The 13,689-nt window shown below is 39.9% G+C and overlaps 1 non-coding gene across 1 annotated transcript; it reads right to left on the bottom strand.

Moving 5' to 3' along the window:
- Window positions 1-13,278: 13,278 nt before the first annotated feature.
- LOC114092279 (U1 spliceosomal RNA) lies at window positions 13,279-13,442 on the bottom strand. The gene has a single exon (XR_003582667.1). It is a non-coding gene; the product is annotated as a U1 spliceosomal RNA (small nuclear RNA).
- Window positions 13,443-13,689: the final 247 nt, after the last annotated feature.

The raw sequence follows: 13,689 nt of genomic DNA, 5'->3' as shown, positions 1-13,689 counted from the left end.
CGGGGAGGGGCGGCGGGAGGAAGCGGCGGGAGTCGGGACTGCGGCGGAGCCGCCCCCAGAGCGCCCTCTAATGAAGGCGCGGCGGCCGCCGCCCGCGACCCGACCCTGCTCGTCGGCGGGTCTGGGCCCGGGGCTGCCAGGCCGTTAGGCCAGGACCTCGCCGAGCCAGAACCCAAGCTGAGGGCGGTTCTGAGAGGTCTAGGAATGAACACCAACCCTTACACCACACGCCGAGTGCTTTGGTCCAAACTGAGAGCCCTTTTCAGCCCAAACCGCTGCTTTTCATTGTTAGAGCGCCTCTGCCAAAAGTGGGAAGCTGTCTCCTTGAAGACTGAATGTCCTTTTTTCATTCCTAATGAAACCCAGTTGTGCTCCTGGCTTTTCTTCTAAACCTCCCCAGAGTATTAAGGTCTAGAGTTTTAAATCAATTCCTTTAAGCGCCAGAGTTCTTGTTTCTGGAAAGCACCCGGAACATTAATGACAATTCCAATTTCCCATCCTCCCTCACCCTAGATAAAAAGGAATTCAGTGGGAATCCAGTGATCTACACAGAAAGACTGAAATTTGGTTAGTCAAGAAAGGAAAAGCACTTAACCAAGTGCCTAGAATTGAAAAATCCTCAAAAAACTGACTATAGGAACTCCTAGACAGGACACACAATACTGGCAGGTACTGTAGCTGCTTTCTGGTTGAAAGACTGGACCACCGGAAGGAAAACAAAGAAATAGCCTAATGGTTGGTCCACTTGAACATTCTCAAATGATCTGCCTAAATTTGCTTTTAAAAACCCAACTTTAAAAATCTTATGCCCCTTCATCACAATTTTAAATAGGAGGGCACTTTTTCCATGTCCCTAGAGCATTGTTGTATTTGAATAAGTACAATATATCCTGCTTGTTTTGAAAATGTTGTTCACTATGTTGCACAGTCTTCTCAAAGCACAGTCTGTCTTGAAAAAAATATTAGATTCTTTTCATTTATTATTAGTTTATTTTTATTCATGTGTTATCTATTTCACTAATGTTATATTTTATGTGTGTGTGTGTGTATGTGTCTATGTAGTACTGGGGATTAAAGCCAGGCCCTTGCACATACTTGGCAAGCACTCGACTAATCAGCTACACCCCATCCCACTAATATTGTATTTTAGCTGTATAGGTCATAAAAAAGCACAGGCCAAGTCAGGAAACTGATGTATAGCAATAGAAAAGCTAGATATGCCCATTCTATTCCTTGTATTCTGTCTTTTAAATAAATCATGAGCAAAATAATATATGTATTTTAGATTATTGTTCACAAGGTGTCATTATATTCTTAAGGAACCTAGTACCTAGTGAGGCACATATTTCTTTGCAAGAATAAATTCCCCTAAAGATTCCATTCTTTCCTTCCCATTCAGCTTTCCCACATGCTGAGTAAACACCGGCTTACACCTGGAGAGAGATAACCTACAATGGGATTTATGCCTGGTTCCTGAAGGTGGAACATCTGCCTGAGCACCAGACACACCAGCACTTAATGAGATGAAATTAGTACCTGCCAGCCAAGCCCAGAAAAGAGCCAGAAGAGGTCTGTCCAGCAGGACCTGAAGCAGTGGGTCTCAAGCTTTAGTGTGGGGGAAAAAAAAAATCACTTGGAATGTTTACCAAAAAAGAAAGAGAGAGCAAAGAAAAGCCTTGATTCTTACGCCTCATACCAGAGCAATTTAACACTTCTGTATCCAGAGGGCCTAGAAGCTTGCTTTTTAAAAAGTATCATAAATGATTCTCATGTAGGTAGTATAATCAGGTTGCTTTAAAAACCTCAACCTAGAGTTATCCTGAAATGATCACATCCTTTTCTAGACCCTTCATAATTTTAATCATTTGATCATATCTGTTCTCATCTGTACTAATCTGCTAGGGCTGCCCCAGGCTGAGTGGGCCTAAACAGAGACTAATTTGCTCACAGTTCTGGAGACCAAAATCAAAGGTCAAGATGTGGGCAGGTTTGATTTCTTCTGAGGTTTGCTTCTTGGTTTGCAGGTGGCCACATTTTCACTGGGTGTTCACACGGTCATCTCCCAGTACATGCACCTGTCTGCTTGCTCTTCTTAGTTTCTGTCTCCAAATCTCTTCTTATAAGGACAACTGAGATTGGATTAGGGCCCACATTGATGTCTGCATCTTAACTTCCTTACCTCTTTAAAGACCCTATCTCCAAAGAGTCACAATCTGAAAAAGGAGAGGTTAGGACTTCAACATATGAATTATGAGGGCACAGCTGAGCTATCACATCCTTCTACTCTTTTCTAAATTCTACCATTTCACTAGCTCCTCATAGGAAGGACCTGGAATCCCTCATCTCATTGATCATTACAGGTGTTCTCCTATTGACCAGCTCCAACCTCATTAGACTTCAGGTGGCTGGTGTTAAGGATTGAACCCAGGGCTTGCACACCTGCTAAGCACATGCTCTATCCCCAACCTGTTATTAGAATTTTCTTGAAGCTCAGTAAAACACATCGTGTTCCAGGTACAGTTATGCCCTAGTTTTGTGCCGAGAGAGAGAGAGAGAGAGAGTGTGTGTGTGTGTGTGTGTATGTATGTCTTTAACTTTCTGACCACATAAGCACATTGAGTTTTAAGTTAATGTGGCAACCAGGTGCAGTGGCACAGGCCTGTAATCCCAGTAACCAGGGAGGCTGAGGCAGGAGGATTGCAAATTTGAGTCCAGCCTCAGCAATTTAGTGAGACCCTGTGTCAAAACAAAAAATAGGGCCAGAAGTGTAGCTCAGTAGTAGACACCCCTGGTTTTAATCCTCAATACCAATAAATAAATAAATAATTCATCACCTATAAATCATGAAAAACTGTGCTAACATCTTCTGGGAACAATTTCAGGTAATGCTTATATTTATTTCTTGTATTTCACAGTTCATTTTAGTTATACATTTTGTATTCTTTCACTTTACATACAATACCTTCCTCTTGCCTTTTTTGTTCTCTACCATACTTCAACCACTTAGGCAATCTGCTTACCCCCACTGCACTGCAGGCAGATGGATATATAAATGCTGTGGAGAGCCAGGCATGGTGGCACATGCCCGTAATACCAGTGATTCAGGAGGCTGAGGCAGGAGGATTGAAAGTTCAAAGCCAGCCTCGGCAATTTAGCAAGGCCCCAAGCAACTTGGCAAGACCGTGTCTCAAAATAAAATATAAAAAGTGCTGGGAATATGCCATAGTGAATGAGTGCCCCTGGGTTCAATCCCTGGTACATGCATACATACATACGTACATACATACATACATAAATGCTATGGATGACTGTAACAGGGAGATTGAGATGGCCAGTTTTTCAAGTTAGATCTGCAGAAAGCAAGGACCCTCTTCAACGATAGTTATGTTCCTGTTCCCTAAACCTTTATCAAAACCTGAAATCCAGAATTTCAGAGCTTTCATGTATACCACCAATAGGAAAAATGGGAGACAGACCTCACCCTGTAGTCATAGGTGTGATAGTTTCTGTTTTGAAAGCCCTACAGAGATAGTCCTCTAAGAGAGCAATAGGACTTCTCACATTTCCTGGAGTCTCCAGACATTTGAAAACAATCTAACCATAACACCTTAGAAGGTTTAATTCTACCCATCTGGTTCACATGTATGCAACAAATTAGGTTATAACCAGAGAGGAGTTCCCTAGGGCAAAAAATCCTCTTGGGCCCTCTTTTTTTTTTTCCCCCTCTCCTAGTGGCAATTAAAAAAACATTTTGTTTACCTGTGTTGGTTTCTACACTGAAGTTCCAATGAACTATTTCCTCTCCAGGGGAAACCCTACCAACCATTTTGTAGATGTGCAATGACTTGGCACAGGACCCACATCACTAGAAAAGAGTGGTTAGTTAAAAATCAGCATCCTTGGGCTGGGGATGTGGCTCAAGTGGTACCGCACTCGCCTGGCATGCGTGGGGCGCTGGGTTCGATCCTCAGCACCACATAAAAATAAAGATGTTGTGTCCCCCGAAAACTAAAAAATAAATATTAAAAAATTCTCTCTCTTTAAAAAAAAAAAAAATCAGCAGCCTGAAAGAATTAGGCCTTGCCACCAATATCAGCTTTAACTTCAAACAAAAAAGGGAAATATATGTATGGATGTTCTCTATTAGTATCAGTAATCACTTAATATAGAACCTACTGGATTTATAACTTTAAAATCTTTTAGACAAGGTAATTTTTATTTAAAGACAGTCAAATCACCAAGATTTGACTGTCTTTAAATAAAATACAAAATAGAGCTGGAGATGTGGCCCAGTGGTTGAGTGCCCCTGAGTTCAATCTATGGTACCCCCAAAAAATTTAACAATAGGATAGAGTGAAAGGTGAAATCATCATCATCTTTCAAACCATGGTCAGAAGAAATAATGTTACTAATACTCCATTTTAAAATTTACTTTGATCTTTGAAAATAGATTATTTAGGTAACAATCTATGGCTAGAGGTACCTCAGTTTAACCACTAACTTTATAAAATAATAGTACCTTTTTTATTATTAAAACATCCTCCTTCTTCTATTCTCAAGCTATCAACTACTTCCCATCCATCTTAGATAATAGGGTTGTAGTATTTTTTTTCTTAAAGGACCATTTTTAATATTGCGTTTTCCTGTTTTAACAGTGTTTTTCTACATTCTTCCAAATCAATCTGGTTTACTTCAAGGCCTTCTACACCTGATTCCTCACTGATTATTCTAGAAGAGTTTACTAATCAACAGCCATACACACTGAAATGCTTCAATTAGATTCAGGTGGCAGAGGCTGGTGCTGCTGGACAGCTGGCTGGCTTCCTCCTTTACCCCATACTATTACCATTTTCAGTGAGCACCATAAAGTTGAGAGGTTAGAAAACATTGTCAAATTCTCTTTCCATTCTTATTATTTCCCAACCAGCCCCTTCTATTCTTAAAGTAGTATACCTTCACTCTGATGGTCCCCCCACCTACAATGACATCCTTCTCCCTGACCATCATTTAACTACCAGGAAAAGCCTGTCTCCTATCCAGGACTCAAGTCCTTTCCTTGAGTTATCTATTGCATGTATAGAGAACACTACATCCAGCCAGGCACAGTGGTGCATGCCTATAATCCCAGTGACCTCGGAAACTCAGGCAGGAGGATCACAGGTTCATAGGTAAGCCTCAGCAAATTAGCAAGGCCCTAAGAAACTTAGTAAGAGAGACCCTGTCTCAAAATATTAAATAAAAATGGCTGTGAATGTAGCTCAGTGGTAAAGTACCCCTGGGTTTAATCCCCAGTACAAAGAAAGAAAAAAAGAGAACAGCACACACAATTTACTTGGTTCTTTGTACACATTCTTTTTACATTCTTGTAGTACTGCATAGCTACAACCAACCTTCCAACTATGAATCTCAAGTTTGAGGAGATCTCAGTATAAACCTAAACACACTTGAGAAGTTCTGGGAGCAGTTTCACATGTCTCCATTCATACTGCAAGCAAATTCCTACTCTCCCATCTCACTTCTTTATCTGCTGGTCCCTCAGTAGCTTCGTTCTTCTAATAATTCTGTCCTTCCACACTCCATCCTCTGGTTCAAACACAGATCTTTCTTCGTCCTCTCTAATCCTTGGGAAAGCTAGGTCTTCAAAAGGTCCTGGTTCCCCTGAGTTTCCAGCCAAACTGCTCTCCTCATAGTCACCTGAATTCTAGCTTGGCATTTCCCTGGATTTTGCCCACAGAAATTTCTAGAATAGTACCTTGACTAGCTTTGAACCAGATTATACCCTCTACCTTCTGGCCTCACCTCCTCCCCAAAGAAACCAGTAAATCTCACATCTCAAGTTTTATTTTGTGACTCCAAGTCCTAGTATTCACAACACACTCCTCACTTCTGGAAACCTTCATTTCTCCAGTACTCTGTGTTTCTGGGTTTCCATACAAATTAAACAAACAAACAAAAAATCACTGGGGATATCTTTGTTCTGGTATTAGAGTGGTGGAACTTAGTGAAGTTTGACAAGAGAGAGGAATTCAATAGAAAAGGAACACTGGATAATTCCACTTAAGAGTGGAGGAAGGGGCTGGGGATGTGGCTCAAGCGGCAGCGCGCTCGCCTGGCATGAGTGTGGTCCGGGTTCGATCCTCAGCACCACATACAAACAAAGATGTTGTGTCCGCCGAAAACTAAATAATAAATATTAAAAAATACTCTCTCTCTTAAAAAAAAAAAGAGTGGATGAAGTAGGGTGTGGAGAAGTTAAGGGACTTGCTCACCACACTACTAGATCAGAAATTGAGTTGCTGTGGTCTTAAGGTGACCCACTGATTCTGATTTACTCAGGACTTTCATATTTTTAGAATTGTAAATCCCATATTCCAGGAACGTCCTGACAAATGGTTAGTGAACCTATGTGACCTGACTCCTAGGTCTCCATGCAATCCCCTAGCAAGGTTATAGAGGTCCAACTCCCCTCTACACCCTGCCCCCTTTTGCTTTGCTAAATCTGCCTCCTGGTGATCTGGCACATCAGAGGCTAACAAGTCATTCAGGCTGATAGGGGTATTTAATGTTTTGTTTAAAGAATATCACTTGTCCTTACCTGCCTTAACTTTCCTGGGCTAAATTGCTTATCCAAACCTTCTGCAGTGTAGAATAAATCATAAGCGGTCTGAGCAGAACTTTTCACTCTGGTCCTATATTAATTGTGTGTTTAAGGTTAATTTATCAGTTTGGGGACTGAGCCTGTTGGCTGAGACTCTGGTGCAATGAAAGACATGCCACCTTGCATTTCACTAGTGCTTTACAGACATCAAAGCTCTTTTGCACACACATGATCTTATTGATGCTAATAAAAAAATTAAAAAGGCACAAACTGAAATAGGTAGACACTTATTGCTTGGAAGAAGTAAGAAGAAGAAGGAACAAGAATTTCTTTACAGGTGGTTTTCTCTTGAAATGTCTTTAAGAAATATTTTACAATTCATTCCTTCATACCTTTGTTTCTTTGAAATTTTATCTTCAGAGCATAAACTGAAGTGGAAATCTAAAATATTTTAAATCAGCAACTGGCAACCAGCCTTGAGAAACCCCCAAGTAGAGCTGGGGGATCTTGGATCCGTTCCTATTTTAGTGCTAGGAATTTTAAAAATCTGTGGGCAAAAGAGTGAGGCTAAAATGCGGCCTCTTCAAGTACGGGAATTTCCAAGGTTAGAACCGTTCAAGTTAAATTCATACATAGTTTAATTCTTGTATTAAGTGTTGGTAGTTTCAGCTGCTCTGTGTTATGCTGAACCGAATAACAATCTTAAAAAAAAAAAAAAAAAAAAAAAGGCAACATGATCTATTTCAATGTTTCTTAGACATGTCTAATCATAGAATTCACCTGGGGTTCTTTTGCCATGTAAATGTGTTCATGTAAATTTCTGAAAGAACTTGTTAAATGCTGATTCTGGGGCCCCATTCTTAGGGTTCTGATCCTTGGCTTTAAAAAGCATCTACCTGTGATCTGAGGCTCTCTAAGTCTTGCTCTTCACACCTGCCACCATAGTCAACAGGGATGTTTTAGACATGCAGAATTTCAGTCTGTACCCCAGATCTCCTGAATTAGGATTGTAAAAAAACTCCCAGGTGATTTGTGTGTGCATAAGATTCAAAAAGACTATAATTGAACAAACAACATCATATCAATTCAGAAATTAGAACAAGTTTTCTTTTCTTTTTTTCTTTTTGGAAGGGGGAGCTTTTGACATGTGCTCATCAAATATTTGTAAGATGAATGTATTTTTATGGAAGAGGGACTAAGAAGTCCCTCTAACTTTATAAGACATAAACTAACTTGCACCAGGCACAGTGGCACATGCTTGTAATCCCAGCAGCTCCAGAGGCTGAGGCAGGCGGATCACGAGTTCAAAGCCATCCTCAGCAAAAGAAAGGTGCTTAGCAACTCAGTGAGACCCTGTCTCTAAATAAAAATACAAAATAGTACTGGGGATATGGCTCAGTGGTCCAGTGCCCCTGAGTTCAATCCCAATACTCAACCCTCCCCCCAGAAAAAAAAGTAAACTAACTTGCATTGGCAAAATCTGAATAAAACCAAAGTCTGGATTAAGTGTAACAACAGATATATAAAGCTGTTTTATATATTAATCAATAAGCACTTATCAGGTGTTTTATATGGACCCAGATGTTGCTTCTCCCATTCTATTGGGGATAAAGAAAGCTAATATAGAGACTTTTAGACAATAATTAAATGCCCTTATGCTATGTGGATATTGTTGTTTGCAACTGCAATTCAAAGAAAGGGAAGCAGACTGGAACAGTAAAAGAAGTGGAGAAGGAGTGGGTGAGCTGGTCAGTAAAGAATGTGTGGGATTTATCTTGGCTGACAGGAAGCCTTCCCAGGAAGGAGGAACACAAGGAAAGTAAAACTAAAAATGTCCAACCCCCATCACCCTTCCCCCCACACACAAATCAAAATTTAAAATGTTTTTATTTTTCTGAGGTGTTCTAAAGAGGTGACTGGCCCCATTGTGGCAAAGGTTTAAAAAGAGCTAGGAGTGGAACACTAGAAGTTTATGCAGAATGAAACAGAATTGTAGAGCATTTTGAAAGTCAGAAGTAGATCTTGCTATGCATGCGTTTAGCAGATGCTGATTATTTCCCCCAATATCCTTCCTTCCTTCCTTCCTTCCTTCCTTCCTTCCTTCCTTCCTTCCTTCCTTTCTCTCTCTCTCTCTCTCTCTCTCTCTCTCTCTCTCTTTCTTTCTTTCTGAAGAGGATTTAAAAAAAAAAAAAAAAAAAAAAAACCTCAGGCCTATATCATATGAAAACCAAGACATTTCCAAACCTCCTTCGCAAAGGTGATCATATGACTATGTTCCTGCTGATGAGATAGAAACAGAAGTGTCAGCTACAACTTCTCTAATGTATCTTGAAAAGATATTCTTTACATCTTCTCCTTTCTGTTAACTAAATAGGGGTAAGGATAACTGGATCTCAGGTAGCCATTTTGGACCTAAAAGTGGAAGCTGTATACTAAGATGAGCAAACAATACATGTCCAGTGCCTGATGATCAGGGCACATAACCCTAGACTGCTTTCCTCTAGTCTTTAACATGAGAGAGACTGTAAATTCGATGTGATTTTCTTAAACCACTATTACTATACTTTGGATTTTTCTACCATGCATGAACAAACCTAACCTGAACAAATAAAACATGTAATTCAAAGTTTAAAAAAATGCAACCAGGAACTGTTATGATTTGAATAAGTGTCCCCCAAATGGCCATGGGGTCCGAGGCTTGGTCTCTAGTCTGTGGTGTTTGGGGAAGGTGGTGGAACCTTTAATAGACGAGGCCTTGAGGACTTGTGGGAGGTCTTCCTATCATTGGGAGTGTGCCCTTGAAGGGGATATTGGGGCCCCAGCCCCTTTCTTTTCTTCTCTAAAGTGTCCTGACCATGAGGTGAATGGCTTTATGCCATCACATACTCCTGCCATGATATGCTGCTACAGGCCCAATGCAGCAGAACCAATCAGTCATGGATTAAAACCTCCAAAACTGTGAGCCAAAATAAAGTTTTTCTCTTTATAACTTGATTTATCTCAGATATTGGTTACGGTAACAGAAGCTGGATAACCCAGATATCATCCCAGTTCCACCTTTTACTAACCCTATGACCCTAATATGTTAGCTACCTAATTTCTCTATGCCTTTGTTTCCTCATTTGTAAAGAAGGGAGAAGGTCTCAGAGGGTAATTGTGAGGAGCAAAAGATATTAAATTTACACAGGACTGGTGCATACTATACTCTTAATAAGTATGCTTTTTTTTTTTTTTTTTTTTTGGCAATACTTCAGATTTAAACCCAGGGATACAATACCACAGAGCTATATCACAGCCCTTTTTATTTTTTATTTTGAGTCTGGGTCTCACCAAATTTCTAAGGCTGGCCTTGAATTTGTCATCCTCCTGCCTCAGCCTCCCAAGTCACTGGGATTATAGGCCTACACCATCATGTGTGGCTACTGTTTTTAATTATATACAAGGGTAGGTCAGCAAATCAATTTGGAACAGGATGGTTGTGGAAATTTTGACAGAATTTACATCTAAAAGATTGGCATGGCAGTAGCAGACACCATAGTTTGGAAGGTAAACAGAAGCAGGAAAATACTTTCAAAGTCTCAAGTCTGGCCTATGGCATTAGCTGTAGAACTGAAGCGGATGTTTATTGAGCCCCTTGTATGTGCCAGGCACATTCTAGGATTTAAATCCACAGTGATAAACAAAAACACACATGGTTCTTATGGAGTTTACAGCCTGGTAGGAGAAGCATACATTAAATACTAATGAGTAATCCTATAATGACATACTCTGATAAGTGTCCTGAAGGAAAGGAACAGAACATTCTAAGAGCTTGTATCAGAGGGATCTGACATAGTAAGGGAGGATTAATTAAGATACAAAGAATGAACCTGAGTTAACTAAGTGAAGGAGAGCAGAAAGTACATCCCCCAAAGGAAACTGAAGGACAAGGCCTATGGTGAAAAAGTAAAAACACACAGGTAAATTCTTGAAATTAAGGTAGAGCCAGCACACCCAGAGTGGTTAACTCAGAGGATGCCAGCTCTGAGAGAAGCTGGAAAGGTAGGTAAGCACCCTGTAGGGCCTCACAAACTACCAGAAAGGCTTTTATTCCAGGGGCAACTGGAAGCTGCTGGCAGACTTTGAGCAGAATCCTCAGGTGGCCAACTGGGACAGATGTTGGATTTTCAGTGTTAGAACTGGAATGATTCCAGGCAAACCAAGGGGTTGGTCACTCTAGCAGTAAATGATCTGAATTTTCCCTGAAGATCACACTCTGGCTACTGTGTGGAAAACAAATTACAGTAAAGCAGGAGTGCAATTGATAAGAACAGTTAGGAGATTATTGGGGTATGCAGGCAATGGCAGATCATGCTGGGCTGGTGACAATGGAGTTGAGGAGAAGAGTATGGATTTGGAGAGAATTTTAGAGGAAAAACTGGCAGGAAGTGGTAAGAGGTATGTAATGCCACTTTCTTTCTTTTCTTTTCTTTTTTTTTTTTTTTTTCAGGTGTAACAAATCTCTTTTTCTATTAAAAAGCTGGTAATGCCAAACAGGAAGTCTAGCTAATTCAGGGATGTTCCAGGGTTCAAGGTAGCCACTTGTGTTAAATGGGGAGACACTGAGTGGTAGCAGCCCCTGATTCCTAAAGCCAGCTGCTCCTTCATCTGTCTAGGATAGCAGAGTTGTCCATGCTGGAAATGCCACTATTAATACAACAAGGAGACCTAGTATGGTGGCACATGCCTATAATCCCAGCAACTCAGGAGGCTGAGGCAGGAGCATTGTAAATTCAAAGCCAGTCTCAGCAACTTAGTGAGGCCCTAAGCAGCTTAGCAAGACCAGTTTTCAAAATAAAAAATAAAAAGGACTGGAGATGTAGCTCAGTGGTTAAGCTCCCCTGGGTTCAATCCCTAGTACCCCCTCAAAACAAAACAAAAAAAAACAAACAAACGTGGGTTATCTGAAATGTAAAGGTAAAATCTGGATTCAGACCTCTCATGGGATTACTCTACTCTGTATATTATTTTGAGCTCTAAAACACAAAGTTAGGTCCAAATGACACTGCCTTTAGTCAAAGTATAAACTATCTGGTCTAGACCTTAGCTTTATGAATCAAAGGCTTTAAAGAAAAATTATGGCTCTTTAACTGCTGCCTTTATTGAGGATCGTTTAAACTACCTCAGATCAATGGTTTCACAAGGAAAATGGTCTTCTTTATAGCCTACCAACCATACCAAACACCAAGCAGATCTGCTATAAGGAAAGCCAAGAGAAGGGGCATGGGGGTAGGAAAGTGGTGGAATGGACAGACATCATTACCCTAGGTACATGTATGACGACACAAATGTTGTGACTCTACTTTGTGTACAACCAGAGAAATGAAAAATTGTGCTTAAAAAAAAGAACCTGGATATGCGCTAAAAGTTTTTGCCTCCCACTAGAAAGTGCTTCAACGGTTTCCACGAGTGATTTGTTTAAAAATTTTTGGTAGAACTGCATTTCTGGAAGTATTTTAATAACTTGTTTCTGATATTCCAAGACTCATGTACTGAAGATAGCTAAAGAAATTATTGTTTATCTACAATTGTCATTGTGGTTTGTGATAATTTTAACATTCTTTGCAAGTTGTTCCAATTTTTTAGTAGATATATAGTTCCACCTTTTTAATTGTGGTACTCTTTTTTGCATCAGAAAACTAACTGATGGCCTTATCAATAAAAGATTCAAATTGTGAGCCAAGAAAAATTAATGAAAAAAAATTGATGTTATAGAATCAAAACTTACGCATAATTTCCTTTTTGCTTGTTTTTCTCCAGTTATATATAAAGCCTTAAATAAGCCTATAGAAACTTTTAGTGTTTTTTTTAAATCAATGAAGTACATACATGTTTTCTTTGCAAATTAATAATTAGCATGTTTTAATATTATTAAGTTTCATTCTAAAAGAGCCCAACTATATACCCAGTAGCATTTCACAATTTTAACTTGAATGAATTAATTTTATTATAAAATACACTACAAATAATTTTAATGAAATAATACTGAAAATCTTATGACTGTGACCAGGATACACTTAGATGACTGGGGGTCAAGTGCATCAGCAGCAGGAGCAGATGTGCTTGTCTACAATAAACCCTGCCTTCTTCTCTGAGGATAATTGATTCATCCAAAACAGCTAAAAGGCTGCTCCAATGTCTAGACACTCCAAAGAAGCTGAGTTGGCGATTATGCAGTACCCATACACCAGCAACCCACCATCAGGGTCATCTTAGACCTTGTCACCACCCAGAACTGCTTCAATTATGAGATCTTAAGCCCCATTATTCCCATCTCTGACCACAACTTCCTGTTCTTTCAGCTCTCACTCCCTCACATCTAGACCTTGAAACCCACCACTCATTCTTTTCCTCCCACTTCTCCTCTGGGCTTCTCTCACCTCTCTAATCACCTTGATCACAATCACGCTCACTATTTCCTCAACTTGCCCTTCCCTAGTCTTTATCTTATATCTGCCCAGCAAACTAGAATGGACCCTAAATCCTTTTTTGTCATACTCATATTGAGGCTGTTGGGCTTAGTTAAAAAAAAAAAAAATCACACAGCAGAACTCAACACAGCAGAACTGAGTCATTTGGGAATCTTTTTATAGCTCCCTGATCAGATTCCTATCCTGTTTGATTTATTTCTTATTCTTTTTCAAGGGAAAGTGCAAATTCAGTACCCTACTACCACAAATTATGCAGTTGAGTTTCCTGCATTTGGAGAAATCACAAGGGTCAGCATATCTGGAGTGCAATGGGAAAGATCCACCCCGGGAAAATCACCTATGTGATCACATTATCTCCCCTGTCAGGTAAGTATCCATCTGTCTCATTTCAAATATAATATATTTTTTAATAGATGTCCCCAACTTATGATAGTTTGACTTGCAATTTTTTTGACATTATGATGTTGCAAAAGTGACATGCAATCAGTAGAAACTATACTTCCAATTTCAAATTTTGATCTTTTCCTGGGCTAGCAATATGTAGTACCATATTCTCTTGTGATGCTGGGGAGCAGCTCAGAACTGCAGCTCCCAGTCAGTCGAAGATCAGAAAGGTAAACA

This window comes from Marmota flaviventris, chromosome 12, assembly GCF_047511675.1.
Source record: "Marmota flaviventris isolate mMarFla1 chromosome 12, mMarFla1.hap1, whole genome shotgun sequence".
NCBI lineage: Eukaryota > Metazoa > Chordata > Mammalia > Rodentia > Sciuridae > Marmota > Marmota flaviventris.
This window is presented reverse-complemented; position numbering and strand designations above follow the sequence as displayed.